The sequence below is a fragment of the Lissotriton helveticus genome, chromosome 1_1, assembly GCF_964261635.1.
Source record: "Lissotriton helveticus chromosome 1_1, aLisHel1.1, whole genome shotgun sequence".
Classification (NCBI taxonomy): Eukaryota; Metazoa; Chordata; class Amphibia; order Caudata; family Salamandridae; genus Lissotriton; species Lissotriton helveticus.
Window position 1 is genome coordinate 179,681,646 of NC_136057.1, and position 25,666 is coordinate 179,707,311.

A 25,666-nucleotide genomic window follows, 5' to 3' on the forward strand; every position below is an offset into this window, starting at 1 on the left:
TGTTGCCAGGTTGCCACATGCATTAGAATGCTCTACACAGATTCTGTAGCTGTGATGTTTAGACTAGCTAGGCAGTTGAGCTTGGACCTTACTACTGATGACTCTATATCCTGTGGATGGGATCCTATTCTACAATAAATACTTATTTCCCCTTTAATCCACGTTTGAACTTCTTTACATTGGCAACGGGACGGGATTTATGAAGAAAAGAAGAAAGGATCTCAACAAGGATACAATTTTACCTCATTTTGGAATTTATTAAGGTACTGTTAATTTTAATTGATCTTTCATGGATTGAGCAACTTTCATTTCCTTTAAATCTACTTCCTGGAAAGACACCTTGCAGAAAACGATTTTTTTTACTCATTTTCAATATTCTACAAAGCGCTTCTTATGACAATCTTTTATTAACATTACTACATTGTCATGTCCCTTGATTTTAATTAGACTCTACTTCCTCATTTACACTTTGCACTGTGCACAGCGCGAGCACTACCTGCCAATTACAGCCTGATTACATTGTGCTCACTAGTACTGCATAAACGCGACAGCCCTCAGCGCTCCTGATCTGCCTGTGTATTTCTTTTCTGGCAGTTTCAGGTCACATTGCATCGCTGATTCAAGCCGTGTTTATTGAAATGCTGGTACACTAGAGCCCTGTTAAGAACCTGTATTTGGATACTTTAATACTGTGGCAATATCGAGGCACATCGAGGCACATCACATTGGCAGCATCTTTCAAAACCTTACCGCTCGAGCACAACGCTCGTTTTCTCGTGCTCCAGCGCTCCAGCGCAGCTCCAACCATTACGTCGGCAGCATTTCTTGAAGGCTTACCGCTCGAGCACAATGCTCGTCCTCAAGGCAACAGCGGACATAGGAAAGGAGCGTCATCAAAACAACAGCGGACATTGGAAAGGCGCGTCATCACGTTTACCACGACGCAGCAGCCATTTTCCTATTAAAAACTACCGATTCACCACAAATAGCGCGAATTTAGTTTGTGGAACAGCAGATTCACCACAATTGCATTATTTTCATTTTTAAACATTTCAAGTGTTTTTCTTCAGTCGTGCAGCAACAGGTATTAAACTGAACAATTCATTAATTTATTAAGGAAGGAAATGAGACACTGAGACTGTATTTGAATTTTTTTTTTTTTTTAAAAAGGGAAAAAGGGACACTCATTGCTTTTCAATGTTCTAACAATATTCACAACAGATATTTGGTTTTAAAAAAAAAAAAGGTTCTGTGACAATTTATTGTTATTAATTCTGGTAAAGTTTCACTTTTCTTTAATTGGGGTGGCATTGATCAGGTACACATAATGCAGAACGTCACTGCTCCTCCATTTTTCTTACAAACTCCTGGTGATCCTCCCATTAAATGGAAAAAGTGGTGTAAGGTATTTGAAAGGTATGCAAAAGTGTGTGGGGCTAACCTGAGTGCGGAAAGGAAAACGGCTCTGTTATTACACTGTTTGGGAACAGAGGGCCAGGAGGTATTTGATCATTTGCCAGAGATACAAGATAGGAATCTTAATGAATATGAAATCTGTATTGCTATGTTAGATAAACACTATCTTCCGAAAGTTTCCACTATCTTAGAAAGGTATCATTTTGGCCGTAGATTACAACATGAAGAGGAAAGCATAGAAAATTATATAACTGCGCTAAGAAAATTGGCATCATCTTGTAAGTTTGCTGCCTCTTCTGACGAAAGAATAAGGGATCAGTTCATGCTAGGTTGTAGCATAGAACGTGTTAGGGAGGAATTATGGCAAAAAGATGAACCTGATTTAGATGATGTAATTACCATAGCAAAAAGGATTGAACACTCTATTAAGTGTGTGGATGTCATAAAAAAGAATGGTGAAAGTAAAACCAATAGCACTGTTAATCTTGTAAGGACCCCAAATGCTAATAAGGAAAATACTAGCCAGAGAAGTAGTATGAGAGATGTAACTAGTAACAAACCTCTCAATGTTAAATCAGATAAGAAATTTGATTTTACACAAGTGAAATGTTTTAGATGTGGCAAAATGGGGCATTTTGCTAATGATAGACAATGCCCAGGATGGAAAGCTACCTGTGGAAAATGCAAAAGAAAGGGGCATTTTACCAATGTTTGCAAGGGAAAGGAATATAAAGGCAAGGTTAATGAGATATATTATGATTTTGATGATACAAATGAATATGATGGGAATGCTGAGTGTGGTCAAATTCTGGTTCAAGTAGTTTTTGGTCCTCAGCCAAAAAATTGTCCTGTTGATGAAATCTTAGTCAATGGTCATCCTGTCAAAGTATTGTTTGATTCAGGGGCAAAAATCACCATTGTAGCAAAATAATTTTATCTAAAATATTTACAAGGCAAGATTAAGATGTTTCGTCCGGATATAAAACCACTTGCATATGGTAGGAAACCCATAGAAATTTTAGGATACTTTCAAGGAAACATTAATTACAAAGAGAGACTCACTGATTCAAAAATCTATATCTCACAAAAAGGAGACAATATTTTGAGTTGGTTTGTTCAAAAAGATTTGGGTGTGATGTTAGATCCAAATTCCTCTCCTCCCATCATCTTAAAGGAGTTACCCTTTGTCAACGCAAACTCTGTCAATACAAACCAAGTTTGTGATAACCCCTTCTCAGATAACTTAAAAAAGAATTTCCCTACTGTCTTTACTGAGAAATTGGGTTGTTTGAAAAACTATGATCATCACATCAAATTAAAGAAAGATGCTGTACCGGTTTGTTGTAAAGTACGTAGTGTCCCCCTTACTGTTAGAGATCAAGTAAAAGCAGAATTGGAGAAATTAGTCAAGGAGGGTATCATAGAAGAAGTTGAAGCAACTCAATGGGTCGCTCCGATTGTAGCCGCCAAGAAATCGGATGGCTCTCTTCGTTTATGCATAGACCTTAGAGAGTTAAATAAGAACGTAGTGGTAGATCACTACCCTTTACCAAAAATTACAGACATGTTAATGTTGTTGAAAGGAGCGAAGGTTTTTAGCACAGTGGATTTAAGATCCGCGTATCATCAAATAAGACTCCGTGAAGAATCAAAAGACCTGACTGCCTTTGTAACACCATTTGGCACATTTCGCTTTGTGAGGCTTCCTTTTGGGCTGGTATCAGCTGCCTCAGTTTTTCAAAGCGCTTTGGAAGGTGTCTTAAAAGGTTTGGAAGGGGTGAGAGTGTACCAAGATGATATTCTGATTTTTGGGAACTGTGATGAAGAGCATGATCTAAGATTACTTGGTGTGTTACAACGTTTGTGTGAATCTGGTCTAACAGTCAAATTGGAAAAATGTAAATTTAAGAAAAACTCCATAGACTATCTTGGGCACACAATCTCAGGAGATGGTATTTCACCGAAAGCTGGTCTGATTAACACCATGGTGAAAATGTCCTCTCCCAAAAACAAAGAAGAATTGATTAGCTTTCTAGGTATGGCAGAGTACTATAACAAGTTTATTTGTGGTTTTGCTTCTTTGTGTGTTTGCATGAGATCGTTGTTAAAAAAGGGAACTGAATTTATATGGAGTGATGAATGTGAAAAGGAATTCACTGCCTTGAAGAGAAAATTGAACAATGCTCCCAAATTGAATAGCTTTGACCCAGAGAAGAAATCTATTCTAATAACTGATGCAAGTTTAAAAGGATTAGGGGCAGTTTTAACACAAAAGAATGAAGGGAGTGAGGTAGTCATTTTGTTTTTGTCAAGAAGTTTGAGGGGTCCAGAATTAAGATATTCTGTAGTAGAACGTGAAGCGTTAGCAGTATATTGGGCCGTAAAGAAATTGAAAAACTTCTTGTGGGGAAGTACTTTTGAAGTGAGAACTGATCACAAACCGTTATGTGAAATCCTAAAAACGAAAGGGATTGATGCTGTTTCCAGTAGGATTACAAGATGGGTTGTAGGATTACAAGATTATGATTTTAAGGTTAAATATCTGCCAGGTGTTGAAAATAAGGTAGCAGATGCCTTATCTCGCCTTGTCTCTCAAGAAGATTTAGATCTAGAGGAAGATTTGGAAGGTGAGGATGAAATGGTTTGTTCAGTTGGTGAGGGTGTTATTGATAAGTGTAAATGGTTAGAGGCCTCACAGAAAGATTTGACTCTTATGGACATTTTGAAATTGATCAAGGTTGGATGGAAGGTCAAACCAAAGGATGGAGACTTACTGGAGAAATTTTGGCATGTTAAAGATCAGTTATCTGAACATGATGGATTACTTGTCAGAGGTACTAGGCTAGTTCCTCCAATATCTATTAGAAGTGAGCTCATTTCATTAGCTCATGATGGGCATATGGGCATTTCAAAGACGAAAGGGAATTTGAGGATGTCGTACTGGTGGCCCAACATGGATTTAGAAATTGAGAGAAAAATTAGGGACTGTATGGAATGTGCTTTGAGTGAGAAGGTAGCGAAGCCCAAGGTTCAACCTATGATTATCAGAACACTTCCAAATGGCCCTTGGGAAGAAGTTGGCCTGGATATCCTTGGACCTGTATACTCAGCTGGGTCTGAATGGTATGTCTTAGTTTTAATAGACTTCTTTTCAAGGTGGCCAGAGATTGCTATCACTCGTGGCATAGAGTCCAAACATGTTATACTCTTTTTGGAAAAACTTTTCGCTAGGGAGGGCATTCCCAACATCATTTTGACAGACAATGGAAGTCAACTTGTCTCTAGGGAGATGGAATTATTCTTGTCTAAACATGGTGTTAAACATAAAAAATCGTCTCTCTATCACCCAGAGACGAATGGCACCGTAGAGAGATTTAACCGTGTGCTCAAGGAGACAATTAGAATGTCTACATCTGCAGGTTCAGATTGGAGATCTGATGTTTTTGATAAAGCAACTTTACAGGTTATCACCACATGCCACTACAGGCAAAACACCCTTTGAGCTTTTCAGAGGTAGATGTCCAAATACTTTGGTTTCCCCACCTTGGGTGAATGATTTACATCTCAAGATTCCTGATGAAAGTGAAGATTGGAAGGTAGGTCAGGAGAAAAAGTTACAAGCTAGGAAAAGGGTTCATGATTTAAAACATTCTGTAAAACACACGGTGGTGCATGTGGGTGATTGGGTTCTTATAAGAAATCCATGTAAGAAAAACAAAATGTTATCTGCTTCATTTTTGAAGCCCATTCAAGTCATCAAGGTTTTAGGCAATGCTGTCAAAACAACTGATCATCGCATTTGGAACTTGAACAGAATTGTGGTGATCAAGAAAGATTTTGTTGACAATTCCAAACCTACTATGTCAAGTTCTTCACCTACAGGTATCTCATCTCATCACCCTGTGATTGGATCTTCGGCAACTACCTCATCTCATCGGACTATGGCTGGTCCTGTCATCACAAGGAAATCTTCAAGGATTACACGTATACCTACTCGTTTGAATGACTTTGTAAGATAATGTTTTCTGTTTAATTTTTATCTGTTATAAGGAGGGAGATGTGTGGCATCTTGAGCATCTTGGTTATGCAGCCTGTTGCCAGGTTGCCACATGCATTAGAATGCTCTACACAGATTCTGTAGCTGTGATGTTTAGACTAGCTAGGCAGTTGAGCTTGGACCTTACTACTGATGACTCTATATCCTGTGGATGGGATCCTATTCTACAATAAATACTTATTTCACCTTTAATCCACGTTTGAACTTCTTTACAATGTTGTTGTAAGATAGCATGTCATTATATTTCTGTAGTCGCCATTATTTTCATGTGATTTATAAAACGAGGTAACGGAAAAGCCATTGTCAACAGTCACACTAGATTAATTCTGCGAATCATTCATGGATCATTGTACTCTGTGTGACAATGATAACTGACTGAAATTAATAAGATCCGTTTGATAGTTAATTAAGAAGAAATGGGTGAAAGGCTGTAGCTTATCGTTACGTTAATTTTTCGTTTTGTGCATGAAGTCGTAGGTATTATCGTAGCAGAGTACTTTGGTAGTAAATGTGTTTAACACAAGAGTTTTTCTCTAACACAGTTCAAGGTGCTATGGTGATGGTCTGACAAGCGCCTCGTTGAATTAGCGGGAGATGCAAGGCTTCTTGACGCTAAAGAGCGGGCACTTATAGAGTAAACAAGCAGCGTCACCAGCAATTTTAAATCATTAGAAACAGATATTTCTGGTCCATGGTGACCAGAGTACTCTGTGCGGGACTCCACTGGCCGCGCCAGGATACTAGTTAGTAACAGAGCGCGTTATAAAACCCTTTATAACATAACATTGTGTCAGCCTCTGGTTCTGCACCCGCGGTGTATATAAAGCGTGGTGCCTGGCAGAGGTTATTAGGGCCCCCTAGTGACCACTTGTTGTCCTGCGCCCTTGTGGTTTGTGACACCCACCTATTCCTACTGGACCTACAGTCAGTTTTGCCAGATTTTGAGACCTGTCCGAAACCTAAAGCTATTCAAGTCATACAAGTTCAAACTCAGTGGCCGCCAACACCAATCTTGGGTGGCGTGGTGGGGCACTGGCTCTCTGCCTCTGCGCCCTGACTCCACTGGTACCGAACAGGAACCAGGAAGCACCCAGGCTCTCCTGACCAATTACAACGCAGCAATGCACACCTCCTCTGCCCTGAGAGCAGAGCAGCCCCGCCCGACCGCCCGCCCACAAAGCAGCACAGAAACATAAAATGATAATAACTTATAGCCATATTATCAAGGAAGCTGCAGTAGTTTATCGCCGCTTTACCGGCAGGAAACTGCCAATAAAGCGGCGATAATGGGCTTGATAATATGCGATTCGAATTTCAATCAAAGCCCATTATCGCCGCTTTATCGGCAGTTTCCTGCCGGTAAAGCGGCGATAAACTACCGCAGCTTCCTTGATAATATGGCCCTTTGTTATTATCTTTGAATGTTTTCTTTCTTTACACTTCTTAAAAGCAGTGGGGCGATGCTCTTCCACCTTAGCAGAGGAGCTGCCACTGAATTCTATTCAATGTACATATAGTGGGAGTCAGGTGAATTTTTACCCACATTTCGCCTCCACAGACCTCAAACCCTGTCCAATGTAGGCTTGAATCACTTATCATATTTGATTGCAAACTTAAAATCATCAGATGTAATAGATCACTTGACTTCACTTGTGACAAAACATGAAACTTTGTACCTTCCATAAATATAATTACAAAGGGCCCGATTCACAGAACTAACTTAAGACAAAATCCTAAACTTACTACTTTTGGTATTCACAGAAGTTAGGATTTTGTCTTAAGTTTGTCTTAAGACAGACTTAAGACAGACTTAAGTTAGGATTTTGTCTTAAGTCTGTCTTAAGTCTGTCTTAAGACAAACTTAAGACAAAATCCTAACTTCTGTGAATACCAAAAGTAGTAAGTTTAGGATTTTGTCTTAAGTTAGTTCTGTGAATCGGGCCCCTAGGCCGCATAAAACCAGCTGAACATCCAGCCACACCCTGTAGACTTCAAAACAGTGGTCCAAGCAGGACTAGGTTACTGCCATGAATATGGTAAAACCTAAACTACACCTTGCAGCTTTGATGGCAGCCCTAAATGGGCAAGACTCATCATGGTAGTAAAATGGTTTGGGCACATCACACTGTCCTTGATTCCCAGCCACTGCCTTTCCACAGAAGTTGGGACTTTTTTCAAAATTGCAAGCTCAATGCACCAAGCCTTGAGTCATGACTTCCAAGATACCTGACGCAATCCCCTCAGTGGGCAGCCAATCGCTACAGAAGATTCATGCCTCTGGAACTTCCAAGATTCAAGAATCAGAGAACTATGGGCCATATTATCAAGAAAGTGTGATACATTATCGCTGCTTTTATCAGCTGGAAACTGCCGCTAAAGCGGCGATAATGGGCTTGATATGGGAATTTACAAGGGCATATTATCAAGCCCATTATCGCCGCTTTAGCGGCAGCTTCCTGTCGATAAAAGCGGCAATAATGTATTGCCCTTTATTAATAATATGGCCCTATTTTTCTTTCTTTTTTAGGTAGCATTCCATAAATCCGGAAAACAGGGCCTCATTACGACAGTTGAAGGACCGCAATCACCAAGCTGTCGGTGCCGGTCTTTCAGTCATTTTACCAGAGATTTCCGTCCGCCATGTAATAATCGCATTTTGACGGGTGGTGGTCAGAAACACAGACCACCGTAGACCCGACAAGTGGTCTATATCCGACCGCCTGTTGGACCTCACTGGAGTCCCAGAATTGCGGCAGTGCCTGTCAGGCACCAGCATAGGGATTACAATATACCTCTCGACCGGAAGTTCTATGGCGGTCAACCCTGGGCCAGGGACATAGGCACCATAGGTGCCCCCTACATATCCCTACAACATGTAGTAGGCCTGTGGGGGAGTAGCATTCATGACCGAGCGCACTCGGTAGCGGGGGCCAGATTTTAATTGCGCAACCAGCGAACACGTGATCTTACGACACGCTGTTTAATGCCTGTGATGGTTGCAGGTATGCAGTAACTGACAGCCATCAGGTCGCGTGAACCAAGAAAAGTAAAGACTGAAATCAGAACCCCAATCTTGCCCTGACGAAGTTGCTGAAGTTTATAGCAATGAAACATGTCGGCATCGAGTAAATATATATGGTATACAAGGAACCATTTTTAATTGGGACTTCTTGCGGCACCAGAATAAAGTCATTAAGCTAGCAAGTTGCTCCTCATTTTAGTAGTGGTGCCGTTTGTCTTTGGCTATCACAGGGGTTCTAGGTGCACACACTCACTTTCTCACTTCTAATTTAGATGAGTGGACAGATAGGTTTTTCATTTTTGCACCACACCAATATTAGTTGGGGAATCACTATTTGTGTGTTTTCCTTTGTTCTTTACTCACAACAAAGAGAGAGTGACCAATGATGAGAACTGGCAATTGTCTGCCAGGAACCCCCTCGGGTGTTTTTACCGGGAGGTACTCTCTCTTTGCTCACTTTATTTTCACAATTGAGAGTGGGACCAGACCTGGGTGTAACTTTTTATGCAAACACACCATGACCCTTTAGATTAGTGTTAAGAAACGCATCTAAGGCAGTAGTATAATTGGTCGTCTAACTCTGTTATCGGTCCAACGTGAACTGGTGTTAGGTGGGGGAGGCCTTTGTTGTTGAATATTGACTGAGTGGGGGGCGACTTCCTCCATTATACCCCCTAGGGCTCCTTTTGCTTGAGTGGACTGCATGTGGTAGGCCTGCCACATAGTGCAGGGATATGTGTGAGGTGTCTGTTTTGGCTTGCGGCGGGTGCTGCAGAGCGTAGCACCAGGAAATGGCAGTCACATCTTAATTTGCCCTGTGGGATGGACGCCTCATAAGCGGGCAGTCCCAAATACAATCGGATGGCGGACAGACATCCTAATGACCCCATAATTCCTTCCTCAAAACACACAAATCCATCAGTTGTAGCCTTAAAAAATCTGACAAAGTATAACCCATAATGAAGAAATATCTGGCATTTAATGCTCCCCTGTCTCTGTGCCCCATCCCCATTTTAGCTCCCAGGGTTACTGAGTTATGTGTATGCATAAACGCTTGTAAGTAAATATCTTGTCTAAAGAGCTGTGACACATAGGAGAGCATGGGAAATGCTATGTAAAACTGCACTGATTAATAAGTATCTTGATATTAGGGCACTGTTAGCTAGGTGTATATATCATTGTAAGCTACGGGACTTGTTTCAGTTACATTCAACACCTAGGTGGGTAGAGGTTGAACAACTTCTAGGTCGCTGTCCGCAGCTGTTTCTTCCTTTTAAGTAATAGTAAACTATGTGAAAAATGTTAATCCTGCCAAAACTTTTATTTTATTTAATCGACTGCAAAACTATATTCCAGCCGCATTTTTGAAGCAGTTCAAATGAAAGGTGGACAGTTTCACTTTCTGTAACAAAATATTGAAGATTTCAAGGAAAAAAACTAAGTCAAAAAATGAAAAAGCAGGGCAGACCCGTCCTTGCATATAAAAATATTACTGGGAAGCACAAATTCATGGCAGTCAGGCACCGATTTACTAGGATTTTGCATCATTTTGCAGCGCAGCCCTGCTTCAAAATCCACATTGGCATTTACTCAGCCATGCACAGTCGATTTGCATGGCTTTGCATTATTTACTAAAACCAAAGTAATGCAAGGCATTGCGCTGCGTTACTTTACCTTGCCTTATGTTACTTTGTGCTTGGTAGGTGGTACATGGGTGGAGTATGGGCTTTCCTGTGCATGCACAAATGTATTTTGATGCAAACCCATATTTACAAAGACCTGTGAACCTGAATAATGTCCTAACTGACAGAGCGTGATGTATTCTGCATCACACCTGGAAGGAAGAAATCACCTTTTAGGATTGCTTTTGTGCAGGAAGGTATAATTTCTTGCCTGTGTTAAAACAATCCTGCCTGTAACACAGGCACCCTTGCAGCATGGCACAAGTGTGTCTTTGTTGGCAGTGCACCAGTGCAAGGAGAGAGCAAAAGTGCACCATATCTTAGCAGATATGGTGAATTTCTGCTCTCGACCTTTCACACAAAGCAACACAGCAAGTTGCCTTGATGTCTTTACTTGCATGAAATATCAGTAAATCTGCCCAATGATTCTTACTTGCTCCAGAAAGATGTAACATTGTACAATTCCAATTTCGTACAGAGAGATTTAAAGACTGACAGAGCTACCCTGTCCGCCAGACTGATGGCCCACCTGCCATATTTAGGGTTAGGAGGACCACCACCCTTTATTGACAGAGCCAGCCATGGCTCAGTTGATGGAAAGCTTCCTCTGTTGGGCCAACACAGTAGGGGCTGTCAGCGAAAGGGCATTTGCCTCGCATCCTATTTAGGGGGAATGGTGTGATGCCCTTTTTTCTGTCTATCACTGCCAGTGAGACAGAAAAAGGCAAACGATGACTCCTGTACTCAAGAAAAAAAATCCCTGGGTGTGGGTGTCATTAGTTTTTATTAAAGTTTGGTAAAGTTTTGGTGACTGTTTCTGTCAATTTTGACAGCTGTTCAGCAAATGAGTATCTTGACAGGAAGCGCCATGACACAGGTTTCTATAAAGGTGCATACACCTCTATTGAGCCTGCGGTGATCTCTAAACTTGGCCGAGGTAAGTCCATGGGGGTGGCAGAATGAATGTCCTCCACCTTAATGGATGGAGTATCATCCAACAACCTTTAAATCTGGGGCTCTGTTTACTCATAGTCAGCCATGGGAGTCCTTTCTAATATCAAGAGGAAAAATGTTTTTTAAGAAGACACAATTTAAAATAAATCAAAACCGAGAATATATCTCGGACAATAAACAGCACTTTTGAAATGTTGTCATTTTACTCTAAATATCAATATTTTAGTGAACTAAAACCTGTTGCTTTGGCATTACCCCTGCTTTCTAGAATTTTGGGAAAGGCCAATTGTTTTAAGGACATTCTTGATAATATTTGATCCCCAAGAAAATACAAAGAACAACAGCAAGATATAAATAACAGCTTCAGCCTGATATAACATTACCACTAAAACATGGAATAAGAATCAAGTACATATCAGCATTGGCTCTTCAATATATAAGTTTGAATCAGCAAAATCGCCTCAGATATTCAAAAGCAGATAACTTCTCAATTTTATGAAAACGTTTCCCAGATGGTAATTGCTGGGGAGTCAGTCTGATAAACTGATTGTTGTCTACTCTATTTGTAGATCCACCATAAGTTCAACATAGTGTTACAGCATCTACTCATGATCTTCCCTCAGAAGGTTGAGTAAAACGTACATGTTGAATAGCCAAAAATGTCCAATGGATTAGTTCCATATCTCAGCCTTTTTGTCATTAATGCTTGGGACTCCTGTAGAATTAGATCAAAACTTTCACCATGATTTATCAAACTTTGAAGCTACACATCAACATAACTTGCTGCGCTGAATCAAATGGAGAAAGCTAGAATTCAATAAAAAACAACGTTACCTTTACATAATCATTTTCACAAAAGTGTATATATATCAGGCAATGAGAGAGGTGATTATTTTGGGGTCCCCCTAACCTAGGGAGAGGACCAAGCAGCTGGTGTGAACACAAAGAGCATATCATGCTGAGCGATTCGGTGGTGGTCCCATCCTCCTAGGACCATCCCAACCACAGTTATGGGCAGAAATACAATGCCAACCATAGGCCCTGCAAGACATTATGGGGCGAGATTCTAGAGTGCAGTGAAGACTCGTAATATGCTTGGCAGGACACTTAGTGCGGCCTCCTGACTGCCCCAACACCACCAGGTAATGGCGGTGACAAAGCTTGGGAATGAATCTGCTTCTTCCTCACCGGCCGAACACAGAAAGTCAGACTACCTCCGTTCCTCTCAGTACCCGAAGATATCAGCTGTGGAGTGCCCCGCGCTCCTCCCTGAGACCCACGCTTTTCAACATCTTAATATTCCCGCTTGCATCCATCATCAGGAATCACAGACTCAACATCATCTCCTATGCTGATGACACCCAGCTGATTCTCTTCCTCAACAACGAACCAACAGTCGGCAATAACACATTTTACAACGGGATGAAGACTGTCAGCACATTGATAAAGAACAGCTGCCTCAAGCTCAACTTAGAGAAGACTGAAGTCCTAATCATGAGCTCTACCCATACAGCCTGGTATGACTCCAGGTGGCCCGCAGCACTTGGAACCCCCCACACCCACAGACCATGAACGATACCTCTGCAGCATCATGGACTCCACGCTCAACATGAGCTGCTAGATCAACGCCGCTTCATCATCATGCTTCCACACTCTATGCCAACTCCGATAGATCATCAAATAGATCCCCACTGAAAACAGAAAGAGTCACCCACGCACTCGTCAGCAGCAGAATCAACTACAGGAATGCACTCTACACTGACATCACCCAGAAACTCCTCAAGAATTTGCAGAAGTTCCAGAACGTCACAGCCAGACTCATCCTTAACATCCCCACCGCACCCACATCACCAGCTACCTAAGAGACCTCCACTGGCTCCAAGTCAACAAAAGAATCAACTTCCGCTCACATGCCTACAAAGCCCTACATGATGCAGGACCTGCGTACCTCAACCACTGCCTCTCATTCCATGCAGCCACCAGAGACCTCTGCTCTGCCCAACTGGCCCTGGCTACCATCCCGCGTATCAGCAAGACCACAGCCAGAGGAAGATCCTTCTCCTACTTTGCAGCAAAGACCTTGATCACCCTGCCTCTCCACCTCAGGCAATCACCGTCACTGCCGCAATTCAGGAAGGACCTCAAAACCTGGCTCTTCAGCTGGACCACAGTGCCTCAACAGACCTGCAGCTCTCTCCCCCTCCCCAGCGCCTTGAGACACTTACAGTTGAATAGTCGTGCTCCACAAGGCACTGATTGATTTATTGACCTAGAGATGGTAAGCCAATGTAGCCCAGAAATACATGGGGGGGCTTATTTATGAGACCTTGCATCACTTTTGCGCCACCGGTGTGTCACTTTTTGTTACTCACCAGCATCGTAAAAAATGCACCATGTTGCATCATATTTACAAAGTGGTGTATCTAGGTAGATGCAACACTTTGTAAACCCCTGTGCCACATTATACATGCACCAGGTATAATGTATGCAGGGTAGGCATTCCTACGCAAGTAAGCCTTGTAGCAGTGACGCAGTGAAGTCTATGAGATTTCAATGCGCCAATTCTAGGACGCAAATGCGCTAATATCTTACACCTGCCTCAAAGCAGGCATAAGACTTATGCAGGCAGATTGAACTAGGACTTGACCATGTTAAATGATCCTTTGCTGAAGTTGGGTCACTTTTGTGACACACTCCAGCAATGCGTCATTTTTGTGCCTACAGATACGTCAGAAATACTATCATATCTGTAACTCCTTGCGACATGATGCGTCATACTGTAAATATGACACACCCAGCATGTCACAAGGAGGGCGCAATGAGAGTGACGTATCGCTGTTTTCACGCAGCAATTCGTCACTTTTCATAAATGAGGCCCTTAATATGTATTTCCGGAAGCTATAGGGAAATTCTCTCCCATGTTTAACTAAGGGCAATAAGTCCAATGGTAAGGCAGTTGAGAAAATAAGTAAGGGTGGAGTCTATACAAGTTTGTGTAATGTTCTTCAAATCAATATTTGTGTGCCAACATTAGTGAAAGAACAGAATCTGACTTTCTTGACAATAGCTTGTCAAACACGGAATGACCAGAGTCAATTGTCAGAGCATTGCTTGTCTTGGGTGTCTTCTGGAGGTATGTCCAATATTATGGGACTTTTGTAGTGAGCTGTTTTATTATATTGCAATATGTTGTAGCACCAGGGACACAGGTAACTGCTCTTCATTGTGATCATAAGTATCAGGGCAAAATCAATTAACGAAATCTCAGGGACCAACAATGGAGGTGAAGAAAGTCGTCGTTCAGTGCACACTGCAAACTCGGCCATCCTTTAGAGACATATTTCAGGACTGTGGGGTCTACAATACTTAAAAAAATAAAATAAAGAGACAAAGAAGCAAGGTTGAAGCCATCTAGCCATCATTGGAAGCGCTCAGGGCCCACCATGGAGCAGGTATCAATCATATGATGAGCTAAACGTATAACAAAGGCAGGTTACAAGAGTGGTGTAGATGGCCACTCATGCAAACATGGGCAAAATTATAAATATACATGTTGGTTTTTACGTTTTTGATTTATATAGCTTGGATAGAAAGTAATCAGTAATATGTTTGTTGTTACAAACATCAGCATTGTTTTAAAAGCCACAATATGGGTGTATTTTGACTGGCAAAATAATATATCAGAGGACAAATAAAGGGTACAAAACAACAACTTAGAATCAATAACATGTTTCAGGTACTCAAGTTAATGACTTTACAAAAAATCTTCATTATAATAACAGGCACTAGGCAGACGTATCTGTATTTTAGTAAATAAAAAATAAGAAACATGGGGGCATATTAGCAAGGTCCTACGATAATTATCACTCAGCGCTTTAGGCGCGAGGATAATTATCGCTGGCTAATGCAGGATTCTATTGCGGACTACATGTAGCTTCACGTAGTATACTTTGAACTAGTACGTAGCTGATGGCACTGTATTCTTGTCTGAAATGTGAAATAATTGCAAATAGCATCCTGCACAGTGCCAGTTGTGATAAAATAAGTATCTCTATCTGTATATGCTGTTTCAAAAACCTTTATTAGGTAGATAAAGGCATATATACAGAGTTACAGTCAAAAAATATTTTGTCACATTAAGAGAGCCATAATTACATATACAGAGTTGTATGGCGAAGAACTACAATATGTACATCAAGAGGTCAAGTGGCAGAAAAAATGTCAGCTTGTGTCCCAAGAGTGGCATGCCCCCCTCAAAAAGTGGATAAACATTTTATGTATCTATACTAATATAATAAAGAGAGAACCCAAACCTTTGAGGCGGGTAATCTCAGGAACCACAGCACCAATCACAACACCCAATACAGCGTTGGAAAGGGCAGTTGCAGCAGAAGGACATAGGCTATGCAGACGCCCACCATATACATTTAAAAGGTAAAAGAACCGTGCCAGCAAAGTAGTCCCTTGTGGGCGTGTTTGCATTGTGCTGGGGGCGTGACAATCGCGGGGGCATTCCGTCACGAGTGTTGTTTTTTCTTCCCAGGTAATATACATTCCTGCTCCCTTTAAATAGTAATTCAGTGGAGGTCCCATTATCTTAGAACCACCCCAAGCACAGTTATGGGCACAAATACAACTAAAAGGCCCAGCAAAGCATTATGGGATAAGATTAGCATCATTATTAGCAGTCATGAAAGGGTTTCAATGTTTTTTAATTTTACTCATCAGGGACATCTTGGGAGGACGAGGTGAACTGCAGCTTGATGTATAATATTTTAAATGCTATTGCATTTGCCTCATCAGGGACATCTAGGGACGGCGAGGTGAACTGCAGCTTTATGTAAAATATTTTAAATGCTATTGCATTTGCCTCATCAGGGACATCTAGGGACGACGAGGTGAACTCCAGTTTGATGTATAATATTTTAAATGCTATTGCATTTGCCTCATCGGGGACAACTGGGGACGATGAGGTGAACTGCAGCTCTTTGTAGAATTATTTGGATAATATAATATTCACTTCCCACTGCTAATCTCGTCCCATAATGCTTTGCAGGGGCTTGTCTCAAAATCATCACCTCTCTCACTGCTTGCTGGAAGCTAATTTCACTTTTGTGAAATGACTATATGCATTTTAGCATGTAGAAATACTTGTTATTTTACCTTGAATATATGAGGTTTCTGTTTTAATAATTGGAAATCTGACGGAATGAAATATTGCGGATTGTTTTGTACCAAGTTCGCGCCAATTCCACCCACCCCTACTTTAAATAGCCCTGCACCCCATAATCATAACCCACCCTTACTCTATAAAATACCCCAACACCCTTAAACACTAACCCACCTTAATACTCTAAATATACCCTGTACCCCAAAACTCAAATCTATCCCTAAACCCTAAAAATACCCCTGTACCCCGAAACCCAAACATAGCCCTGAACCCTATAAATACCCCTGTACCTCAAAACCCAAACCTACACCTGAACCCTAAAAATACCCCTGTACCCCAAAACCCTAACCTACCCCTGAACCCTAAAATACCCCGGTACCCCAAAACCCAAACCTAGCCCATAACCCTTGAAATACCCCTGTACCCCAAAGCCCAAACCTAGCCCTGAACCCTAAAAATACCCCTGTACCCCAAAACCCAAACCTAGCCCAGAACCCTAAAATACCCCTGTATCCCACAACCCAAACCTAGCCCTGAACCCTAAAAATACCCCTGTACCCCAAAACCCAAACCTACCCCTGAACCCTAAAAATACCCCTATACCCCAAAACCCAAACCAAGCCCTGAACCCGAAAAATACCCCTGTACCCCATAACCCAAAACCATATCTGAACCCTTAAAATACCCAAACACCCCAAAACATATACCTCAGTACCCCAAAACATATACCCCGATACCCATACTTGCCTTATCCAAACATTTTAAAAAAACATGCTTTTATCATTCATGCATATACAACGAATTTCGTTGTAAATGTATGCGTGGTAAAAGCATATAAAATGTATTGCCATGCGTTATAAAGGCATTGCGGAGTCATGGTACTTTCGTAATGAAAGTATGCGGAGTGATGGTATGCGGAAAGAAAGTTGCAGAATAATGGGTGTTTACCCTCGCCCGTAAGTGCATTGGAGGCACGGCAGCCCACATCTCCAGCAACATACTCATATTTTTTCACCACCGATTGGAAAAATGCACAGGTCTCTCTCATTGATGCCCAGCACCGACATACAATTTTAGACACACCTCCCACCACAAGTTCTACAATTGCAAACTTTAGAGATGGGGAGCTACGTTTGAATCTCGGAATCAGCTCAACATCCTGTGATTCCAGGCAAATCGCTTTGTCTCCCCGTGCCTACCACAAATGAATGTGTTCTTCCGTAATGTAAATTGTGCTCATGCCATGTTGTCGAGTTCGTGCTATATAATATTGCAAGGAAAATAAAGTAGGGAAACTCGAGTTCACACACTATTGATCGCGCACTCTTAAGTGCATCAGCAGTGCACTGTGAATCGGAGCGGCTCACAGGCCTGTCACAGATGAGAAATGCTATCAAAACGAAATCCTACGAAACAATATACTACTGGCCGGCAGCAATTCATACCCGCACAACGTCGGGACGGGCTGCTAGTCACCTATATAAATGCCAATCCTCATAGCCTGGTGGCAAGGCAAACAAAAACAGAAGTTGTCAACAATACACTATATATATATGTCTTAAGTGACCCAACCTTTCCAGTTTTTAATTTGCCACAAAGTGTTGGCTTCCTCAAGTCCCAAGGTGGCACGATCTAAATGAACATAAGTCATGATTTTAGCAAGGAAAAGGTTTCAGCACGCCTTAGCATCCATGTCCTTATGTAGAAAAAGAAGCAGATTCCGTGCATCCCACAATGCCTCCTTAGCACAGTTCAACAGTCTCCACGCAGTGGGAGGACGTTGTGTAGAAATGTCCTGTCGAAAAAGAAGTGCAAGGAAAGACAAGGTAAAAATGCCTGCAATGTCCAAAAGAAAGGGCTGTAGTAAAGTCCAGAAGGTCTTGGCATGAACGTAACCCCATAGCAAATGGAAAACAGTTTCTTCTTTTCCGCATCTCGTGCATGGGCAACATGCTGTGGGGGCCAAACATCGCTGATGCTGAAAAACGTTCACAGGGAGGCATCCATGCGTAGCCATCCAAGCCAAGTCTCGTTGACTGTGGGGAATGTCTCTGTGGCCCACCATCTTCCATACTCGCAACGACTGTGGCTCTGACAGGATGCCCAGCAGGGTAGGCTGCTCTTGTTTCCGGAGCTCATTTTTCAGTAAGGTAGGGTGAATACACACATCCCTATCAAAAGTTTCAGTGTCCAAAGTCAGTAAAAAGGGGTAAAGCCCCTTATAGTATGGCGGTACCTCTTGGGCCAAAGGAGAAATGTTTGAATGGGTATAGAGTCCAAAATGTCGTAGCATTGCCCCCATAAAATATCGTGTAAACAAGGCAGGTACTGAAATCATAGCTTCATCTGTACGTGATAAAACATAGCATAACACTTTAGACAACAAAAAATACTTAAGGTCTGGCAAACTTTTTCCTTCATTTTTCCAAGTTTTACATACTTTGTCCCTACTGAGCTTTTCAATTCGCGAATTCCACAAGAAAGTAAAAATCATTTTCTGAATTTTCTGCAAAGTGCTGTGCTGAGGAGGAAACACCATAGCAAGGTATATCAATAAGGGAAACAAAACAGACTTAATTACGAATACCTTCCCTTCTAGTGTGAGCTTTCGCAAAGACCACAGAGAAAGCTTATTCAATAGTTTGGTTTGAAGTTCCTTCCAATTGTGTTCCTCATACCATTGGCCCCCAAAGTATACTCCTAGAATTTTCGTGGGTTCTGCGGTCACAGTTACTTATAAATGCGCCAGCCGATCCCAGGGACCTGTGGTCAAGCATACACTCTTGTCCATGTTTAAACATAACCCTGAAACTTCCTGAAAAAGAGAGGCTTGTAAAAGAGTTCTGCTCACAGAGCCCAGAGTAGTACATAATACCATCACATCATCCATATATGCCACAACTTTATTCTGGACCCCAGCACCCCCAGGTACAAAAACCCCTTTTACAAATTTGTCCTTTCTAAGTTTGCACAAGAAAGGTTCCAACGTACAAACAAAAAGGATGGGAGACATTGGACACCCCTGACGTACCCCAGTGCAAATGGGAAATCCAGCGGTGGAAAAGCCATTGATACTCACTTGGCTGCGAGCTCCTTGGTAAAGGGTCTGTATCATTTAAATAAAAGTAGGAGGAACATTCATTGTTTTTAAAACCAGAAAAAGAAAATCATGAAAAACTTTATCAAAAGCCTTGTGAAAATCCTGGCTGAGAACACCCAGAGGTAGCGCCCTTTCGTTATTGTCCCAGAGCGCATCTCGTAAAGTGCCAAGGCTGTCCACAATAGTGCACCTTCTTATAGCGCAAGCTTGATCTGGCTGAACACAAGCATGCATGACTGCTCGAAGGCAGGGGGCAAGTACCTTAGCTATCAATTTGTAATCGACATTCAGGAGCGTGATTGGTCCCCAATTATTCAGGGAGGTTTCATCCCCTTTCTTATAAAGGGAGATCACCCCAGCGGAGAAATCTGCAGAAAAAAGGTCATTATAAAAACCTGCATTAATCATTGAAATGTAATCAACAGGGCCCAACATTTTGGGTAAAACTCCCAAGTGAGCCCATCCAGTCCAGGGCTAGAACCTCTGGGAGAGGACTGTATTGCCAACAGAAAGTCTTCTCCATCAAAAGGCTGTTCCAGGAGGTCAATCTGGGTCGCATCGAGACCAGCCTCCAGCCCTGAACAATATTCCTCAAGGTCCTGCAAAGAAGAAGGGTGTTGTGGGGCAGCATAAAAGCGTGAATAAAAATCAAATGCTATTTTTTGGCAATGTTCAACACCTTGCATGATATCCCCCTTTTCATTACGCAACCGTATCAGTTATTTGTGTGAGGATTTAGCTTTTTTAAAGAAAAAGGATGTGCATTTTTCATTCTCCTGATAGTATTGAACTCGAGAGAAAGAAATATCGTGGCTCTATTTTTACGTTTCATCCAATCATTCATATGTATCGTGACTAATCGGGTGTCTTCCTTAATGTCTTTGCCTGCCTCTCCCAATTTTCGTAGAAGAATAAGGCGTCGATTTAGTTTCAGAAAATGGTCCCATTCAGCTCTGAATTGAGCCGGCCTTGTTCCTGAAAGAAAAGTTTGGTTCGATGTTTCACCCAACACCATCATTTGTACTTGTTTGGAAATCTATTTTGTTGCTTTGCCCATGCATGATATCATAGAACATATTTCTCACAAATGATCTCATCCTTAAGGAGTTCATTATTTAATTTCCAAAATCCAGGACCCCTTTGAGGCCGGCCTGGTGTTGTGAACCAAACTACCAAAATATTGTGATCTGAGAAAGGTAAATGTGTAAGGCAGCATTTATCCGCACTCAGGGTTTTTGTTGCAAAAACAAAATCTAGGCGGGAGCGGGCATTACCATGATCTGCCTCCCACGTGAAGCTGCTACCAGGAGTATGGTGTTTCCTATAAGTGTCATAGAAATCCAGATCACAAATAAGAGACAACAAAAGTTTAGAAGTGACATCCAGTGCGTAAGCAGCCTGTGCACCCTGCCTATCTTTGACATGCAAAATGCAGTTAAAATCTCCCACTAGGAGGGTTGGCGTGGCACCTGCAAGAAAAGGTTTTATGATGTGAAACAACTGTTCCCTCTCCGGTTTAGTGGCCGGAGCATGTACAGCACATAATTTGATAGGGTGGCCATCCATTAATATTGACAGCAAAAGAGCTCTCCCTGGCCACAGGATTTTCTCCTCTAGTATTTGCCAATGTTTGCTTTTAAAAAGAATCACAATACCATCATTCTTGTTGGCACACCGAGACCATGCTGAGGGCCCACAGGGCCAGCATTGCTGAAAGGAGAAATACTTTGGTTGATAAGAGAGCCAACATTCCTGTAAACAAATAACATCATAAGTGGTATTACTAAAATAATCAACGACTGTCCTCCTACGCAATTCTGTCCCCAAACCTCTCACATTACAAGAGGCTAGGGATATGGCCATGATGAATAAAGGAAAACAAACCGCCATAAAACACTGTTTAAGTGAGAGCTTTTTCTCCCACAACATCACATGCAGACTTAGATCCTTCATCATTACTCTGGAGAGTGGATGCCGAAAACAGGGACTTAAAATCTGGCGTATTCTCCAAGTCAAGAACTGGACTGTCAGTAATCTCTAGCAGCTGGGCAACTTCCTGAAATGCCTCCTCTGAATCAGAGAGGCTGAGCAAGGGGTCAAACCTTCCCCCTCCAGAAAAACGATCCAGAGAGGAAATGCGACGCTTAGAGGGGATAGAAGGAGAGTAGTCCACTACTTGTTGGGAGGTGCGGGATTTTAGCTTATTTGTGGTATAAGTGGTCCACCCACTGTATTCAATCGCCCTTGGCTGATTTTTTATCACACCAGGTGTGGCCACTTGCAAAACAGGGGATTCTGCTACTTTTATCACCATTTTGACTTTACGCTGCAGTGGCACTGTGGGAGAAATGACAGAAAAAACAGTTTCTGGCACCTCTGTAAGTGAAATTGCAGACGTTGAAGGTACCTGATAAACACCTAGAGTAGATTCTGTCTGGGTCAAACCTTCGTGCCGCGCCTTTCTATCCAAAGCCTCTTGTTTAAGGCACAGGGTTTCAACACGCTCCTTCTCCTCATCTTCTGTCTGTAGGGACTGCAAGTCTATGTTTGGGTCTGAAGGGTCCACTCCTTATGCCTCATCATTCTCCTCCACATCCCCCTCAGCAGTCTCGAGTCCTGAGCCACCCTGCATCCCCTAATTTCTATGCCATCAATGAGTCCTAAGATCTCAGAGTCAGTAACATCCTGAACCACATCAGAAGTAGTTTCGGCAACATGCGGGGCAGATGAAAGAGGCGGAGGACCCTGCACACTAGCAGCGGAAGCGTAGGAAAATTTCCCTTTAGGGCAGGTTTTAAACAGATGATCAGAACCACCACGTAGGTTAAATTTTTTAGGAACTACACAGTCTAGGGCTTTCTGATCCGCGCCCCCACAATTCCTGCAAATCATGACAGAGCACTGTTCCTCAGTGTGTCCAAATTGCTGGCAGAGTCTGCAGAAAAGGGGCTGTCCAGAATACACTAAGAACCCCTTATTTGCCCCCAGAGAAAAAGTCTGTGGGGGGTGCGCCAGGCCTCCTACACCAGCAGGATCCTCCTTAAGCATGACTATATACTTTTGTTTGCCATTCCAGATCCGACAGATGTTTTTTATTTTTTGCCCACCCCTGATGTTACTGTAATTTAAAAACGATTTAAAAACACCTCAATCAATCTGTGATCAGTATAGGGGTTGTACATATGTACTACCAGATTTGCAGCCTGATTCATCATTCTCCCGTTTTGCGAGCCCCTAATAGCGATTCATAACGAATCGCTATTAAGGACTTGCAAAACGGGATTCATGTAGAAATTGCATAAAGAAATGCGATTCCTACACATTCCTTATTTGCGATTAGCAAATTGCTAATCGCAAATAAAGAATAACTCCCCATTCATTCCTATGGGCCAAAAGGCCCATAGGAATGAATGGGGAGTATTCCTTAGCGATTTAAAGGGTGCCAGGGGTGTCCAAAGGACACCCTGTAGCACCCCTTAAATGCAAATTGAAACAGGTGTTGCGCACACACATGTCCAAAGGACATGTGTGTGTGCAACATGCAACTTAGAAAAATGCTTTTAAAAGCATTTTTCTAAGTTTTCGCTATTTACCAAATGCAAAAATAGCGCTTGCAAAGGGCCAGATTCTCAGAATCTGGCCCTTTGCGAGCCGATTTTGGCTTGATGAATCAGGCTGTTACCTCCTTAGGTGCAGACTTACAGCCTGATTCATGTACAATCCGTTTTGCGTGGCCCTAATAGCGAATCATAGCGATTCGCTATTGAGGACACGCAAAACGGCATTCATGTAGGAATTGCTACTTAAATAGCGATTCCTACATGTTCTTTATTTGCGAGTAGCAATTTGCTACTCGCAAATACTCCCCATTCATTCCTATGGGCCAAGAGGCCCATAGGAATGAATGGGGAGTATCCCTCATTTGCGAGTAGCAATTTGCTACTCGCAAATGAGATAGCGATTCTAAGGGTGCCAGGGGTGTCCAAAGGACGCCCTGTAGCACCCCTAAAATGCACATTCGAACAGGTGTTGCACGCACACATGTCCAAAGGACATGTGTGTGTGCAACATGCAACTTAGAAAAATGCTTTTAAAAGCATTTTTCTGAGTTTCTGCTATTTACCGACAGGTCTGACCTCTCGGTAAATAGCGGCCCCGAAAGTCCAAAATCGCTCTTTTGTTTTGTGTCATGAATAGCATTTGAGGAATCTCTATTAGAGATTCCTTAAATGCCATTCCACGCAAATATGCGAATTCTTACATAGCGATTTTTGCATTTGGGATTGTGAATACCAAATGCAAAAATCGCACTCGCAAAGGGCCAGATTCTCAGAATCTGGCCCTTTGCGAGTGCAATTTACCTACATGAATCAGGCTGATAGAACAGTGAGGCCACAAAAAGGCTGGGTGTCTTTGCGATGTGCCACACATGCCAAAAAATCCTTACAAATAGAATCACTAGAGAAAGTTACATAAAAAATGCCTCGGCTAGAAAAATCCTGGATACATGCAATAGCACGCTCAACAATCTTGCATTCCTATTTTATAATATCATCAACCAAAAAAAGCACATTTTTTTCCTTCCTGTGTGCTTCACTGATTTCCACACGCACATTGGGCCCGATTCACAGAAATAACTTAAGGCAAAATCCTAAACTTACTACCATTTTGGTATTCACAGAAGGCACTTACTCATTTTGGTATTCACAGAAGACACTTACAGCCTGATTCATGAAGGTAAATGCGCTCGCAAAAGGGCCAGATTCTCAGAATCTGGCCCTTTGCGAGTGCAATTTTTGCTTTTGGGATTCATCATCCCAAATGCAAAAATCGCTAATAAAGAATTAGCAAACATGCGAGGATTAGCATTTAAGGAATCTCTATTAGAGATTCCTTAAATGCTATTCATGACACATTTAAAAATTGCGAATTAGCAATTTTGGGCCGCTATTTACCGAGAGGTCAGACCTCTCGGTAAATAGCAAAAACTTAGAAAAATGCTTTTAAAAGCATTTTTCTAAGTTGCATGTTGCACACACACATGTCCCTTGGACATGTGTGTGCGCAACACCTGTTTCAATTAGCATTTCAGGGGTGCTACAGGGTGTCCTTTGGACACCCCTGGCACCCTTAAAATCGCTATCTTATTTGCGAGTAGCAAATTGCTACTCGCAAATAAGGGATACTCCCCATTCATTCCTATGGGCCTTTTGGCCCATAGGAATGAATGGGGAGTTATTCCTTATTTGCGAGTAGCAATTTGCTACTCGCAAATAGAGAATATGTAGGAATCGCTATTTATTTAGCAATTCCTACATGAATACCGTTTTGCGAGTCCTCAATAGCGATTCGCTATGAATCGCTATTAGAGACTCGCAAAACGGTACCTTCATGAATCAGGCTGTTACTCATTTCGGTATTCACAGAAGGCATTTAGGTGCCCTGGGCCTCCGTGGAATGTCTTTCAGAAGCGCTCACTGCAGAAACTAAAAAATGGAGGTTTAAAGGCCTTTCAGCCTGATTCATGTACGGGCCGTTTTGCGTGTCCCTAATAGCGATTAATAGCGACTCGCTATTGAGGAAACACAAAACGGCATTCATGTACTTTTCGGGGAAAAAATAGCGACTCGCACGCGGGCGCTAAAGCCGTTAGCGACCTACAAAAAACGCAGAAAAATCGCTATTTCCGGCTACCTGCGATCGGGATTGCGACTCGCAATTCCGATCGCACGGGATTGCGACTCGCAATTCCGTGCGATCGGGATTGCGAGTCGCATTCTCGCGGGATCTGGAAAACGGGAAGACGCATTCCGAGCACCGTGATGACATCACAACCAGGAAGCAGCCAAATCCCACCCACAAACACCACAGTGACGCTATCATTCGAGTGTTCACGACGGAAAGCTGCCGCTAAACCTCCGTTAGCGACTCCCGAACCGGCCGAAATTGCGACCGCTATGTCCGACGAACCTCTCCCTGGCCCCAGCACCAGCGCTGGCCGCAAGCGCAAACTAAAGTTCTCCGAGCAGGAGCTGGAGAACCTTATAGAAGGGGTGGTGGCCAACCACGACCAGCTCTTTGGAGCCAACTCAAGGAGGGTCCCAGAGCAGGAGAAGCGGAGGATCTGGGTGGGGATTGCCTCCAGCGTCAACTCTGTGGGCGTTGCGGACAGGTCGTTGGAGGAGCTGAAAAAGCGCTGGTACGACCTCCGAGGGCGTGCCAAGGAGAGGGTGGCGGAGTGCCTTGGTGAGGCATCAGGCACTGG

At 42.5% G+C, this 25,666-nt stretch overlaps 1 non-coding gene across 1 annotated transcript; it reads right to left on the reverse strand.

Annotated features, from left to right (window-relative positions):
* Positions 1-22,762: 22,762 nt before the first annotated feature.
* Positions 22,763-22,887, reverse strand: LOC144780962 (small nucleolar RNA SNORA31). Its single transcript, XR_013600847.1, has one exon. It is a non-coding gene; the product is annotated as a small nucleolar RNA SNORA31 (small nucleolar RNA).
* Positions 22,888-25,666: the final 2,779 nt, after the last annotated feature.